Below are 17,067 nucleotides of genomic sequence, written 5' to 3'. Positions count from 1 at the left end.
CGGGCCGCTCTGAAGTCCCAGGGTGGGCCTTGAGTTTCCCCGGTGTGCAGACATGAGGGCCAGGCCTCGTTTTCCTCTGCTGCTCGGGGTGAGGGCCGATGTGTCACACGCCTGTGTTTGGGGCACATTCTGATTTCTCAGCTCAGACTAAGCCACAGAGCCGGCGCTTGCTGGTACTTTCTCATGAATGATTAACGGGTGAATCCAAATGTCACTTTCATTTCGATTTAAAGAATAAAGAAGATCGAGGGCACAGACTAAGTGAGAAGGGTGATTTTTTAGTTCCGTCTTGACTGATTGCTTAATGTTTCAGCAAGGACTTGTGCCTGGGATAAAGAGGAGCTGGGGGAGGGGTGGGCAGGATGCTGGAGATGCTGCAGGCATCTTCCCAGCAACTCCACATGTACGGTATAGAGAGACTGCAGAGTGAGGTTCTCTCTCTTGCCATGACCAGTCTGGAGAGGTACCCTCACTGCCTAATGGAGAAACTAGGGAAAGAGGTTAGGAAATGATCACCTTCACACACACACAGAAAAATCAGAATTTTTAAAATTGCATATTTAGTTTAAAATAGCATTTTCCTAAACATGTTTAACCACTGCTAGCTTTTCCCTGGACAGTGTTCCCCAAAACAGCTGGTATAAAATGTTTGTATAGAAATATATTTATTTCTGGGTCATAGTAATAGAATTGTGCCAGAACTTTCAACCCCTTATTTTAATTATTTTAAAGGAATTTCATTTTTTATTAGTTGGAGGCTAATGACTTCACAACATTTCAGTGGGTTTTGTCAATACATTGATTTGAATCAGCCATAGAGTTACACGTATTCCCCATCCCGATCCCCCCTCCCACCTCCCTCTCCACCTGATTCCTCTGGGTCTTCCCAGTGCACCAGGCCCGAGCACTTGTCTCATGCATCCCACCTGGGCTGGTGATCTGTTTCACCATAGATAATATACATGCTGTTCTTTCGAAACATCCTACCCTCACCTTCTCCCACAGAGTCCAAAAGTCTGTTCTGTACTTCTGTGTCTCTTTTTCTCTTTTGCATAGTGTGAACATTCCCTAGTATCTAGGATGATTGTAGAATACTCTCATGCTCCTCAGGACTATCACAGTGTTTTAAAGTTCAAATTCAAAGTAGTTTCAAGAAATTGAATTAAGTAAATATTTATTAACTTTAGGGGAAAAATTGTTAAAGAACTGGACTTTATGTCAAGTAAATTCCAAATTTTAGAGATGGAGAAAAACTTACAATGCAAACTGAGAGTCAGAGAGATGACAGAGTAAGTGGCAAAAGTCTCAATGTTCAACAAAAGCAAACGTTGGTGGGGTAGCGGGAGATAGTACAACTATGTGCAACAGTTCAGTTCAGTTCAGTCGCTCAGTCATGTCCGACTCTTTGCAACCCCTTGGACTGCAGCATGCCAGGCTTCCCCATCCATCACCAACTCCCGGAGCTTACTCAAACTCATGTCCTTCGAGTCGGTGATGCCATCCAACCATCTCATCCTCTGTCGTCCCTTTCTCTTCCCACCTTCAATCTTTCCCAGCATGGAGGTTTTTTTCAAATGAGTCAACTCTTCACATCAGGTGGCCAAAGAATTGAAGTTTCAGCTTCAACATCAGTCCTTCCAATGAACACCAGGACTGATCTTTAGGATGGAGTGGTTGGATATCCTTGCAGTCCAAGCAACTCTCAAGAGTCTTCTCCAACACCACAATTCAAAAGCATCAATTCTTTGGCACTCAGCTTTCTTTATGGTCTGACTCTCACATCCATACATGACTACTGGAAAAACCATAGCCTTGACTTGATGGATCTTTGTTGACAAACTAATGTCTCTGCTTTTTAATATGTGTCTAGGTTGGTCATAACTTTTCTTCCAAGGAGTAAGCATCTTTTAATTTCATGGCTGCAATCACCATCTGTAGTCATTTGGGAGCCCAAAAAAATAAAGTCTGACACTGTTTCCACTGTTTCCCCATCTGTTTCCCATGAAGTGATGGGACCAGATGCCATGATCTTAGTTTTCTGAACGTTGAGCTTTAAACCAACTTTTTCACTCTCCTCTTTCACTTTCATCAAGAGACTCTTTAGTTCTTTTTCACTTTCTGCCATAAGAGTGGTGTCATCTGCAACTACGTGCATGCTCAGTAGCTGAATTGTGTCTGACCCTTTTGGAACGCCATGGACTGTTGCCCACCAGGTTTCTCTGTCCATGAGATTTCCCAGGCAAAAATACTGGAGTGCGTTGCCATTTCCTTCTCCAGGGGATATTCCTGACCCCCTGGAGAAGGAAATGTCACCTCTTGCTTTGCAGGCAGATTCTTTACCAGTGAGCCACCTGGGAAGCCCCATACAAGGGAATATAACACAATTACTAGAAAGAAGAATTAATATTTCAGTGATTCAAAGGAACATCCCTTATGCATTGCTGAGTACAAAAGAAGCAAGTTTACAAAGGAATATGTATCATATGATCTCAATTTTGAAAACAAAACAAGAAATAAAACTATATGTGAATAAATATGTTTTGATATTTTTGAGCATCAGAAAAAACCTTGAAAGAACATTTCAAACTGTTGGCACCGGATATCTAAGAATAGACAAGAATGAGATCTTTTCTTCAGTTTTTTTCCTTAAATGTGTCTGTGTTGGTTGCTTGGGGGCACTGACTCTGTATTGCATTTGTAGATAAATGGAAAATTCAGGTAGATATTTCTTATCAAAAGCACTCAAAAAGGAAGGCCTCAAAGTGTTCCAAAAATTTTTGTTAGAAAAACTACCGGTCTTTTTCTCCTCTTTAAGTGAGCCACGGTGACCTGTCAACTGTCAGACAGAGGAAAACTTGGGAGGTTCTTGAGTGCACTTGATTTGTCCACAGGTACTGAACACTCTTCCCTGCAATGCTGTTGAGCTGATTAATCTACATATTAAGAAGGAGGTGCTTTTGAGCAAAGGTGAACCTCACTGCTGCCTAAATCATATCTTAAAAGTTGCTTGAAGTGTTTTAAATATTAACAATAGAAATGTGCAATCAAAAGATCCCTTATTAGAGCAATTTTATCATGTAACCAATCTACAGTTTTAAAAAGTGGATCAGTTACCTGATGAAATTACTCTAATAAGGAATCTTTTCATTGGACTGATGCTTTCAAACTGTGGTACTGGAGATGACACTTGAGAGTCCCTTGGACAGAAAGGAGATCAAACCAGTCAATCCTAAAGGAAATCAACCCTGAATAATCATTGGTAGGACTGCTGCTGAAGCTGAAGCTCCAATACTTTGGCCACCTGATGTGAACAGCCGACTCACTGGGTTTCCCTGATCCTGGAAAGATTGAAAGTAGGAGGAGAAAGGGAAGACAGAGGATGAGATGGTTGGATGGCATCACCAACTCAATGGACATGAGTTTAAGCAACCTCCAGGAGATAGTGATGGACAGGGAGGCCTGGTGTGCTGCAGTCCATGGGGTCACAAAAAGTCAGACACGATTGAGTGACTGAACAACAACAAACCAGTCCACTAGACAGCATTACTGTGAGTCCAGAGGGAAGCCGGATCAGCACCCAGTAAATTGTCATTGGTCTCTAGGGGTTTATCATGGAGATGAAAAGTCTAGATGCACATAAAAATTAGAGAACATAATGAGACAAAAAATAATCTCTCTGCACAGCAACATCTACGACTCTCAGTACTGTAGACATTCAAAGAATAAACAAATGCATAAAGACTGCCAGATTTGGATAAAGGCTACAAAGAAAATGTTTGCATAATTAGAAATAAAATATAAAATAAAAATTCAAGTCTCTGCAAAATGTCATGATTACTTAAGGAAAATAATTCATTCAAATAACCAGAATATAAAGGAATTGAAATTTTTTTGAAATTGTCCTAAAGGACCACATATGCCTGTTAACCTCCTTCTTGAATTAATTGTGATTTTGAAGGTGGCTGCGAAGGTGTCTGAGTCTTTGATATTATTTAAGTGTTTTCTCAGTTTCTTCTTCTAAGGACTCTGAAGGGGTCCTATTTTGTAAATCTGAAAATGAGGCTGCTGATCCAAATATCCGTTAAGGAGATCTAATGATTTTTCCTTGGCAATGTTTGCATTTTCAGTGGAGCTCTCAGAAATTGTCTCAAGAGCTCTGTAGGCTTGCCTTATTTTCTGGGCAATCTTCCAGCCAGGGAAGGAATTGAAGCATTTAGTGCTCAGCCCTTTGGACATTAGTGGTCTCCCTGCCAAGGCTGCCTAGGACTAAACTACGTCCTGAATGTTGCAATTACCTAGAGCATCGTTATTGTGAATGATGGATACTCATGTAGTCTTCTCATTTTGCAAAGTGCTTTATAGTCATGATGCATGCTCAGTCATGTTCGACTCTTTGCGACCTCACGGACTGTAGCCCGCCAGACTCCTCTGTCCATGACAAGAATACTGGAGTGGGTTGCCATTTCCTCCTCTAGGGGATCTTCCCCACCCAGGGATCGAAACCATATCTTTTGCATTGACAGGTGGATTCTTTACATCCATGCTACCTGAGAAGCCCATGCTTTATAATGGTATTCCCTTATTATTTTTAGATGTCAATGCCTAATTCCAAGATGCCTTGGCCAAGCCTTAAAAGGATTGGCTTCTGGGGTGGGGAGTCCAGTCCTTTCCCCTCCTGGGCTGAATGCACATGGACTCATTGGTGTCAGTTCATCAGGTATACCCCTAAGCCCTGAGAACAGGAAGCAAACCAAGTAAATCCTGTCCTGATCTGGGGCTGTATTCAGCCTTTTTTTTCCAGATTACCATTTCTGCTATAAGGATTGAGTACTTATTGCTTTTCTCAGCAGCAAAGACTACCTCCTTTCCTTGAATCTGACAAACATTTCTAGTTTCAGTCATTAAGAAATAATTCTATCAAAAACATATGAATAGTTTAAAGGTACTTTTAATAAGATAGTGGAGGTACTTATACTGTAATGTACATTGTGTCAGTAAATATATATCTTTTTTAAAACAGTGCCATTTTTTTCTAAACAAGAACCTTGCTTCTTGTCTTATTATCTATTGGCGTGACTTGTCAGGACTTCACAATCCAGCTGAGCCACTGAGTGAGCAAAATATTCCCTAAAGTTTTCAAAGTATTTCAAAGAAGTTTAGAAATACATTTAGTTCTTTTCAGTTATGAAAGGGAAGCAATTAGAAGCTGAATGGCTCAGAACTAGAACAAAAAATTTCACAATTCATATGAAAACACAAAAAACCCGGAATAGCCAAAGCAGTTTTGAGACAGAAAAATGGAGCTGGAAGAATCAACCTTCCTGACTTCAGATTATACTACAAAGCTACAGTCATCAAGACATATGGTACTGGCACAAAGACAGAAATATACACCAATGGAACAAGATAGAAAGGCCAAAAATAAACCCATGCACCTATGGGTACCTTATTTTTGACAAAGGAGGCAAGAATATACAATGGGGCAAAGACAGCCTCTTCAATAAATGGTGCTGGGAAAACTGGACAGCTACACATAAAAGAATGAAATTAGAACACTTTCTAACACCATACACAAAGATAAGCTCAAAATGGATTAGAGGCCTAAATGTAAGACTGGAAACTATAAAACTCTTAGAGGAAAACATAGGCAGAACACTCGATGACATAAATCAAAGCAAGATCCTCTGTGATTCACCTCCTAGAGTAACAGAAATAAAAACAAAAGTAAACAAGTGGGACCTGATTAAACTTAAAAGCTTTTGCACAGAAAAGGAAAATAAAAGCAAGGTGAAAAGACAGCCCTCAGAATGGGAGAAAATAATAGCAAATGAAACAACTGACAAAGGATTAATTTCCAAAATATACAAGCAGCTCATACAACTCAATGCCAGAAAAACAAATCAAAAAGTGGGGAAAAGACCTAAACAGACATTTCTCCAAAGAAGACATACAGATGGCTAACAAGTACATGAAAACATGCTCAACATCACTCATTATTAGAGAAATGCAAATCAAAACTACAATGAGATATCACTTCACACCAGTCAGAATGGCCATCATTAAAAAGTCTACAAACAATAAATGCTGGAGAAGGTGTGGAGGAAAGCGAATGCTCTTGCACTGTTGGTGGGAATGTAAATCGATACAGCCACTATGGAAGACAGTATGGAGAGTCCTTAGAAAACCAGGAATAAAACCACCATATGGCCAGTCAATCCCACTCCTAGGCACATACCCTGAGGAAACCAAAATCGAAAAAGCACACGTATCCCACTGTTCATTGCAGCACAATTTACAATAGCTAGAACATGGAAGCAACCTAGATGCCCATCGACAGATGAACGGATAAAGAAGTTGTGGTACATATACACAATGGAATACTACTCAACCATAAAAAGGGATGCATTTGAGTCAGTTCTAATGAGGTGGATGAACCTACAACCTACTATACAGAGTGAAGTAAGTCAGAAAGAGAAAGATAAATACATTCTAATGCATATATACAGAATCTAGAAAAATGGTACTGAAGAATTTATTTACAAGGCAACAGTGGAGAAACAGACATATAGAATAGATTTATAGACATGGGGAGAGGGGAGGAGAGGGTGAGATGTATGGAAGGAGTAACATGGAAGCTTACATTACCATATGTAAAATAGAGAGCCAAAAGGAATTTGCTGTGTGGCTCAGGAAATTCAAACAGGGGCTCTGTGTCAACCTAGAGGAGTGGGATGGGGGGAGATGGGAGGGAGGTTCAAAAGGGAGGGAATATATGTATACCTATGGTTGATTCATGTTGAAGTTTGACAGAAAACAACAAAATTCTGTAAAGCAATTATCCTTCAATAAAAAATAATTTAAAAAAAAAGAAAATAAACTGGATGGCTCTAGATTTTGATGGACCCTGGCACTGTGAGGGTCCCTCGTGGAGTCTGGGGCCTCCTAATTCAAGATCAAAGTCAGAGTGTTGGCTTCCCACAATGGTGTCATTGATTAGCCTTCCATACCTGGACTGGTTAAGAATTGATGGACAGTATTGCTGTTCTGGCCATCTGTAATTGTCTCATTAGTTAGGGATACTCCCATTGTGAATCCCCCTGAGCCTATGGAGTTGAAGCTAAAGGCTCCACACAACTCTCTTCACACACTTCATTGTTGGGGTGAATGTGGACATTAAGACCTTTCCTCCTTTCCCTGAGACCGAATCCTCTTGTCATCCTCTGCTGATCTCCCAAACTTACCCAAATGGCCACAGCCCAGTGGAACTGGAATATCCGCAGCAGGTGGCTGTAGAAGGATGTGAGGAACTGACCTCGGTATCTTTCTTGTTGGTTTCAATTCTAGAAGAACTAGAGCAACATGCAGAAGTAAAGTGAAGCATTATTTCCCCATTAGGATTGACCATGGAACCGTTGTATGTTCCTAGAATCATATTTCATCATGTGTTGTCATTTATTCCCTCTCATGTGTAACAGGGATATCTGTGTTTATTTTGTACTTCCTTGCAAAAGGGGAGGACAACCAAAAGGATATTTGTCTCACATCTGAAAACCATCCTTATTTTGAAGAAAGCTTAAGATAAGGGGAAGAGTGGGACTTTCCTGGTGGTCCAGAGGTTAAGGATCTGCATTCCTATGCAGAGGATGTGGTTCAAATACCTGGTCAGGGAACTAAGATCCCACATGCTGCAGAGCTACTAAGCCTGCATGTAGCAATGAAAGATGCTACTACTAAGATCCCATATAAATAAATATTATTTAAATAAATAAATATTAAATATATGTTTATTTAAATAATAATTAAATATTATTAATAAATAATTAATGATATTAATAAATAAATATTTAAAATATAAGAAAACAAAAAAAGATCAGGGCGAGCAGGACCTTGACTCTCTTTAAGGAAATTTATTTCCAGATCTTAAAAAAAGATTTCTTAAAAAAATAAAGATGTTCTTATCCCATTCCCCTGATGCAAGGTAGGGATTGAGTATTTGACCAAAGCAAAGCCTACTGTCCCTGGAGAAGGAAATGGCAACCTACTCCAGTATTCTTGCCTGAGAAATCCGAATGGACAGAGGGGGCTGCTGGGCCAGATAAAACTTAGCAACTAAACAATGATGACAAAGTCTACTGTGTTCCTCCCTTGGGCTTTGACTCTGGGGCAGTGATACAAAGAAGCGGAGGGGCATTCTCAAATTCATCTTGTAGTGGCCGCAGTGATTCCCACTGTCTACTGGTGGTAGGGTTAGCAGTGATGCTGGAATACTGTGGCCACAAAAAGGTCCTACATAGAGTTCCATTGGAATGATTTTGGCTGTGACTCTGGCCTGTCTTCATTTTGCCCACTTTTGTGCCTGGTTGACTAGCTCTGCCTGAATCCTGCAAATTACTCCCCATCCTTAGGAAAAATTGCTTTTTGCTTTAAAGTAATCAGAGTTGGTTTCCATTACATGGAACCGAGAACCCTGAACAGTGGCATCATTCTGGGACCCAGGACATTGATGACAAAGGCTAGTAGAATCTATTTGGTCCAATATCTCTTCTTAAGAATAAACCAAAGTTTGCTTTGAACTTGGGAGTGAGTCTTTGTGTCAGCGAACATTTATATTTTGAGTTAAGTCCCTGAAGCACACAGACCATTAATCACTGTGTTTTTATTATTCTAATATTTTGTGTTCTTAGTGGCTAATTGTACAATCCATACAAATGTTGATGGTACAAGCTTCCTCTGAATTCTTACTGAAATAGGCTCTGATGATGCCTTTTGTAGATAACCCTGCTGCAATTGCCTCTGAATTCATGCTGTGATGAGAAAAATTTTATAAATATTCTTGACCTTACGAAGGGAAATAATAACTTACAGAAGAGAGTTATCCAAAGTGTGTCTTCATAATTACTTAGGAGATGTGTTTTTGATTTGTCTTGTCCCCAAATGTTTACCAAATTCAATAGTTAAAAACCATCTGTGTTGCTTCCTTACAAATTTGTTGCTTGTATATTTACAATGGAATATGTTTACTTGTCATTTTGGGGAACTATTTTCATAGTGCTCACTTCACATGACAGGTTTCTCATTTCATGAATGGATGCTATTTTGGTCGATGTGACCCAAATCTCTGGAATGGTTTTCAGGGATCAGTAGGGTGTCTATTGTATTTCGTGTATGCTGAAACTTTTATGTATTACATAGTGATTGCTGTTGTTATTCAGTCGCTCAGTCATGTCCGACTCTTTTCAAACCCATGGACTGCAGCACATCAGGCCTCCCTGTCCATCACCAACTCCCGGAGTTTGTTCAAACTTGAATCTACCGAGTCAGTGATGCAATCCAACCATCTCATCCTCTGTTATCCCCTTCTCCTCCTGGCTTCAATCTTTCCCAGCATCAGGGTCTTTTCCAATGAGTCAGCTCTTCCCATCAGGTGGCCAGAGTATTGGAGCTTCAACTTCAGCATCAGGCCTTCCAATGAATATTCAGGACTGATTTCCTTTAGGATTGCCTGGCTTGATCTCTTTGCAGTCCAAGTGACTCTCAAGAGTCTTCACCAACACCACAGTTCAAAAGCATCAGTTCTTTAGCACTCAGCCTTCTTTATGGTCCAATGCTCACATCCATACACGACTACTGGAAAAACCATAGCTTTGACTATACAGACTTTCTTGGTGGGGTTTCCCTTTACCTACATTGCAGATAAAGAATCTGCCTGCAGTGTAGGAGACCACAGTTCAATTAAAGCAAATTTGGAAAACTCAGCAGTGGCCACAGAACTGGAAAAGGTCCATTTTCTTTCCAATCCCAAGGAAAGGCAATGCCAAAGAATTTTCAAACTACCCCACAATTGCACACATGTCATACAGCTAGCAAAGTAATGCTCAAAATTTTCCAGGCCAGGCTTCAACAGTACATGAACTGAGAACTTCCAAATGTTCAACCTGGATTTAGAAAAGGCAGAGGAACCAGAGATGAAATTGCCAACATCTATTGAATCATCAAAAAAGCAAGAGAGTTCCAGAAAAACATCTATTTCTGCTCTATTGACTATGCCAAAGCTTTTGGCTGTGCGGATCACAACAAACTGTGGAAAGTTTTTCAAGAGATGGGAATACCAGACCACCTTATCTGCCTCCTGAGAAATCTGTATGCAGGTCAAGAAGCAACGTTAGAACCGGACATGGAACAACAGACTGGTTCCAAGTTGGGAAAGGAGTACGTCAAGGGTGTATATTTTCACCCTGCTTATTTAACTTCTATGCAGAATACATCCTATGAAATGCCAGGCTGGATGAAGCACAAGCTGGAATCAAGCTTGACGGAAGAAATATCAATAACCACAGATATGCTGATGACATCACCCTTATGGCAAAAATCAAAGAGGAACTGAAGAGCCTCTTGACGAAAGTGAAAGAGGAGAGTGAAAAAGTTGGCTTGAAACTCAACATTCAAAAACAGTAAGATCATGGCATCTGGTCCCATCACTTCATGGCAAATAGAGAAACAATGGAGACAATGACAGACTTTATTTTCTTGGGCTCCAAAATCACTGCACATGGTGACTGCAACCATGAAATTAAAAGACACTTGCTCCTTGGAAGAAAAGTTATGACCAACCTAGACAGCATATTAAAAAGCAGAGATATTACTTTGCCGACAAAGGCCCATCTAGTCAAAGCTATGGTTTTTCCAGTAGTTAGGTATGAATGTGAGAGTTGGACTATAGAGAAAGCTAAGCACTGAAGAACTGGTGCTTTTGAACTGTGGTGTTGGAGAAGACTCTTCTGAGTCCCTTGGACTGCAAGGAGATCAAACCATTCAATTCCAAAGGAAATCAGTCCTGAATATTCATTGGAAGGACTGGTGCTGAAGCTGAAGCTCCAATACTTTGGCCACCTGATTCGAAAAACTGACTCATTAGAAAAGACCCTGATGCTGGGAAAGACTGAAGCCAGGAGGAGAAGGGGACAACAGAGGATGCGATGGTTGGATGGCATCACCGACTCAATGGACATGAATTTAAGCATGCTCTGGGAGTTGGTGACAGACTGGGAAGCTTGGCATGCTGCCGTCCACAGGGTCCCAAAGAGTCAGACATGACTTAGTGACTGAACTGAACTGAACTGAACTGACCTATGTTGGCAAAGTAATGTCTCTGCTTTTTAATATGCTGTCTATGTTGGTCATAGCTTTTCTTCCAAGGAGCAAGCATCTTTTAATTTTATGGCTGCAGTCACCATGTGCAGTGATTTTGGAGCCCAAGAAAATTGTCTGTCACTGTTTCCATTTTTTCCCCATCCGTTTGCCATGAAGTGATGGGACTCTGTGCCGTGATCTTAGTGTTTTGAATGTTAAGTTTTAAGCCAGCTTTTTCATAGTGATGTGTGCATGCGAATGCTTACTTAATATTACCATATTAAAATATATCAAAATATCCAGAATTATCCTATGAATTGACATACAAATGCAACATGAAATGAAAATGTAAACCATCTGAATAAATAAAACATTTACCCAACCACTGTTTATGGTGTCATCCTACTAAACACAAGGCCCTTTGAGGAAAGCAGAAGCTGATATGCATTCTGCCTTTGAGGAATTGTCTGTTTAATGACAGGAAGTCAGTTTCATTGGGAAGCTTATATGCCAATGGTAATTGTGTGTTGGTAGTCAACCACAAGTATAAACTCCTTGTTAGCATATGTGTGTTCCTGACAAATCTTTGGAAGTAAGCATTTGGATATAGAAAGGTCATATCCTTTAAAGGTTTCAGTCTTTACACAAAAGTCTCTGATATCCCTAACCTAATATTTTAAGGCCAACTTCTATTTTTGTAGTTATACTTAATAAGATAAGGGTAAGATTTTGAAACTCTTGAGGCCTGAAGGAGACTAAAAACAGAGAGAATACCAGAGCAGTTTAGACCTAGAATGAAGCACAGATTATCTGGCTCAACCGTTAAGTTTATCAGAAGTCTACTGTTCAACCTTTCAATCATTAGTATCTGAGAAATGACAAGACAACTTCCTTGATCACCTTTTCCTTCTTCCATCTCCCTTCCCCACCTTACTGTTTTCTTCTGGAGTATTAAAGAGCCCTCCTGGGGATGTTTTCATTTTGGGCAGAAGTCAGATGCCAGTGCTGATTTGAAGACATCACACGACTGAGCAACTAAGCAAGCATCGTGGTCTTAGGAAGGCAACTGGGACGCAGCCTACTCCTTCACACTGATGCAGCCTCCTTGTCCATGCTCTTCTTCATGATCATAGAGCACAGCATTGACAAACTTTCTGCAAAGGGTCAGAATAAATATTCTAGGTGTTGTGCTTCCTTTCCTTTCTACCCAACTTACTCTGCTCTGCTGCTATAGTGTGCAAGCAGCCAGAGACAAAACAAATGGGTGCAGTGGGGTTCCACTCAACTGTGTTTATAGAAACTGAAACTTGAATTTTATACAATTTTCACAGGCCAAGAAATAGTGTCTTTCTTTTAATTCTTTTCAGTCATCTGAAAACAAAAATCATGCTTAGTTCACAAGTTGTACAAAAACAGGCCGTAGTCAGATTTGGCTGGTGGGCCACAATTTTTCTATCCCTTTTGTAGGGAACACTTATGGAATGTTCCTTATATGTATACTGATGAATCTAACCTAGTTAGAGTTGATACTCAAAGAAAATAAAAATAAAAATAACGGCCTCAACCCTGGTTGTTGTTCTTGTTGTTGCTTTGTCACTAAGAAATGTCCAACTCTTTGTGACCCCATGAAGGCTCCTCTAGAGCCTAGCCTGCCAGGCTCCTCTGTCCATATGCTTCTCCAGGGAAGAATACTGGAGTGAGTTGCCATTTCCTTCTCCAGGAGGATCTTCCCAACCCAGGGATCAAACCTGCATCTCCTGCATTGCAGGCTGATTCTTTACCACTGAGTCACCTGGGAAGCCAACCCTAGTTAGAATCCCAGAATTTTAGGAATTATTTTCCTTATCTCTCTACATTTCAAGATGACCAGGTGGTGGACCAGACACATAAAATAACTGCCCACCATGACCTGGTAGTCAACCTTTTTTCTATGCTTATTCAGATACCAAGTTCTACTGGACTGTGCCCCATATTTATTTCTTATTTATTTTCCTGTCCCCTCATCTTTGGGATTCTCCATGGGCGATGTCTGCCAGCATTTATGGAAGGTAGATGCCTGTCTGTCTACTGATCCCCTCAGTAATCAAGGAAGCTTCCCAGGGAAGAAGTGTGGATGAAGCTCCATATAAAGCAGTGAGGTGGTTGTGGGAGGGCTTCAAACTGCTGAGTCATTGCTGTGTCATCATTTACAAGTTGCCATTTCTGTTACAAGGCAAATGTGAGGGTGTGTGAATTTACGTACAATTTATAACATCAAATTCAGTGAAACATTTGCCAGTAGCTTTATATAGGGTGGATCAAAGTAAAGGACAGAAGCCTAGAGACTGGAAAGAAAAATGAGATTAAGATTTCATCACAGCTCCAGATTTCAGCCACACATCAAAGGTGTTTGTTCTGTTGGCTTGTTTTAAGAACATGCTTACATGGGTTACTGTATAATTTATTTGTCAGAGTAAGGATTTTAAATGCCGTTAAACTAAAGACATTATGAGAAAACCAATTTTCTCTCTCTCTCTTTTTTTTTTTTTTTTTGGTATTCATCCTGAGATAAAATGCAAAGGTAAGTTGTATGTATGGAGCAAATAATTTCTCTTTTATTAAGACTCTTTCCTGTCTCATTTTTGGTTGAGGGTCCCAGGTAAAAAGTCTCAAGCGTTCCAATATTCCAAAGTGAGAAACTGGACCCCGTAATTGAGGCTTGTAAAGGAGAGTCAAAATCCTGTTTTTTTAGACTCTCAGCTAGCCGTCTACCCCAGGCTAGGAAAGAGACCAAGATCGTGGCATGGATAGAAGAGCCTGAAACTTGGAGAGATCTCTTGGGGAAAAGTTGGGCTTTGAGTTTCATGTTTCTCCCAAAGTCTCATGTTTCTCTCCTCAATCACGTGTCATGAAACAGCTTCTTCTTTTGATATTTTTTCAACCATTTAAAATGGTAAAGCCTTTCTTAACTTGCTGGTTGTACAAAAACAAGTAGTGGGCTGGATGTGCTCCACGGGCTGTAGTTTGCAGAGCTCAGACTTGGAAACAAAAAGGGAGGAAATAGGTTTTTGATCATAAAACTGTCCTAAAAATTATTGTTTGTCCCTGAAGTTTCACGAGGAAGACTTTTTTTTAACATGACTATGATAGTAATTGCTGTTGTTCATTCATTCATTCGTGTCCGATTCTTTGTGACCCCATGGACGGCAGCACGCCAGGCTTCCCCGTCCATCACCGTCTCCCAGAGTTTGCTCAAACTCATGTCCATTGAGTCAGTGATGCCATCCACCATCTCATCCTCTGATAGTAATAATAGCTAATACTTTAATAGTGGTTTCCATGTGCCTGATGCTTGTGAAGTACTTTCCTCTATTTATTTATTTGGTTCTCATGATACAGCAATGAGTTAAATATTCAATACTATTAAATAATTTAGCCAAATTCTCAGTTTTAGTGAAAATAGCAGGGCCTAGATGCAGATCCAAGTGATCGCCTTCTAGCATGCCACACTTAACCACAAGGCTAGTTTCTCACTTACGTTGGTCACACACCCAGTGAAGCCCGCTATACTGTTTTTCTGCTTGAGTTTTCTAGACAGTTTAGCAGGGTGTTCTCATGTACAACCTGTCTTCAAGGAGGTGTCTGAAGTCAGAGAGATAGAAAAGTGCTGAGCAATCTTCAATATAAATCAACATACATTTTTTAAATTCTTGAGTGACATAATTTTAGCAGGTAAATTGATCATCACAGGAAGGCTTTCAGAAAAGTTTCTTAAAATGAGGATGAAGAAAGAAAGCTTTATTTGATTGGGTGAGTCCACTGGGGACATAGTGAGTCTGATTGTCCTTTGGGAACTCAATAGGCCTCCAACCAGCAGAGTGTTTTACTTTCCATCTAATCTCCAAGTCACTAATCAAAAGGAGGACTGTAGCCCATAAGAAGAAAATTCATCATGAAGGACTCCAAGTCTGTGAAAATTTTCTCATATATATGTGGCCAATTGTAATCAGTCTCTGAAACAAGTTATGTTTTATGTGTATGTGTGTGTTTGTTGAGAAAGGACCACACTTCATTTGTGTGGGGAGGACAAGAGGTACACTATAAAAGCCTGTGGATTCTGCAAGATTCTAGCTGTACCACTTTTGTATTGATTAACACCTGGCAATTTCCTTTCCCTCTCTAGCAGCCAATTACTTCTCTGAAAAGAATAAAATAGGGATGATAATATTACTAAATTCACAGGGTCATTGAAAAGATTAAGGGCAATAATGTATGTGCATTGCAATCTATAAAAAATACATATATTAATATATTTTAATAAAGCCAGTGAAAAAAGACAAGTCAAGCTGAATCTAAAGGAACCCTATTGCTACCTGCATCAGCAAATCAAGATAACACAGTTGCTGTTTCTTTTTTCAATAATAGCTCGAAGGCAGCTAATAGTATAACCTCTGTTGCAGGTAGTTTCTGAGTCGCTGTCACTTTAGAAATGTCTTAGGGGACAGATTTTCCTGGAGGACGAAATGGCAACCCACTCCAGTGTTCTTGCCTGGGAAATCCCATGGACAGAGGAGCCTGGCAGGCTACTTTCTATGAGGTCACAGAGTCAGACACGACTGGACATGCATGCAAAAAAAGGATAGATTTTATGAAAATGTTTGTTTTACCTTCCTTTAATGAGAAATATTTTCCCAGTTTTGGTCTTAACTTTCTATGTTTTAAAAGAATGTCGCTCTTTTCGTGCCTAGCACAGCCATGACTCAGGGTCCCAAGAAGCATGTAGCAACTCCAAAACATTGGATGCTGGATAAAGTGACTGGTGTGTTTGCCCCTCGTCCATCTACCTGTCCCCACAAGCTGAGGGAATGTCTCCCCCTAACCATTTCCTTAAGGAATGGACTTAAGTATGCCCCAACAGGAGATGAAGTAAAGAAGATTTGCATGCATCATTCCATTAAGACGGATGGCAAAGTCCACACCAATATAACCTACCCTGCTGGTTTTATGGATGTCATTAGCATTGATAAGACTGGAGAGAATTTTTGTTTGATCTATGACACCAACGGTCGTTTTGCTGTTCATCGTATTACACCTGAGGAGGCCAAGTATAAACTGTACAAAGTAAGAAACATCTTTGTGGGGACAAAAGGAATCCCTCATCTGGTGACCCATGATGCTTGCATCATCCGTAAGCCTGATCCCCTTCTCAAGGTGAATGACACCATTCAAATTGACTTGGAGACTGGCAAGATTACTGATTTCATCAAATTTGACACAGGTAACGTGTGCATGGTGACTGGAGGTGCTAACCTGGGAAGAATTGGCTTGATTACCAGCCAGGAGAGAAATCCAGGTTCCTTTGATGTAGTTCATGTGAAAGATGTGAATGGCAACAGCTTTGCCAACAGCTCTCGAACATCTTCCTTATTGGCAAAGGCAACAAACCATGGATCTCTCTTCCCCGTGGAAAGGGTATTTGCCTTACCGCTGCTGAGGAGAGAGACAAGAGACTGGCAGCCAAACAGAGCATGGGATAAAATGATCTCTGGGTGATGTGATTGGAGAAGTCTTTGCACCTGATTAAAGATAATTCCAAGTGATTAAATTTTAAAAAGAAAAAGAAACTCAACTACTAAAGTTAGAAATAGGTGTGGTGGCCTCTTAAGGAAAAGGTATGCTATTTGATAAAAAATCTCAGCTCTTTTGATAGTTCTTAGTTCAGGTTAACTAACATTCAAGAATAAATTGATGTTTTTTTTTCAGTTGTGTCATTTAAAACTGCCAATGTTATCCATTCCAAGGTTTACCTTTATTGTTATCAGCCCACTCTGTCATCACCCAAAATTAAATTACTAGCTTTCCTCAAGATTTTCTTATTTTTGATCAGATAAAATTTGCCTTCTTTGCAGTTTCAAGATGAATAGGGTGTACATAGGATTTGGGCTTCGTGTTGATTGA

The 17,067-nt window shown here is 40.1% G+C and overlaps 1 pseudogene; it reads left to right on the top strand.

Annotated features, from left to right (window-relative positions):
* The first annotated feature begins 15,864 nt into the window (after positions 1 to 15,864).
* LOC122687455 lies at positions 15,865 to 16,646 on the top strand (annotated as a pseudogene).
* Positions 16,647 to 17,067: the final 421 nt, after the last annotated feature.

The sequence above is a fragment of the Cervus elaphus genome, chromosome 31 (assembly GCF_910594005.1).
Source record: "Cervus elaphus chromosome 31, mCerEla1.1, whole genome shotgun sequence".
NCBI classification, from domain to species: Eukaryota; Metazoa; Chordata; class Mammalia; order Artiodactyla; family Cervidae; genus Cervus; species Cervus elaphus.
The sequence above is the reverse complement of the archived record's forward strand: the minus strand, read 5'-3'. Positions and strand labels throughout refer to the sequence as shown.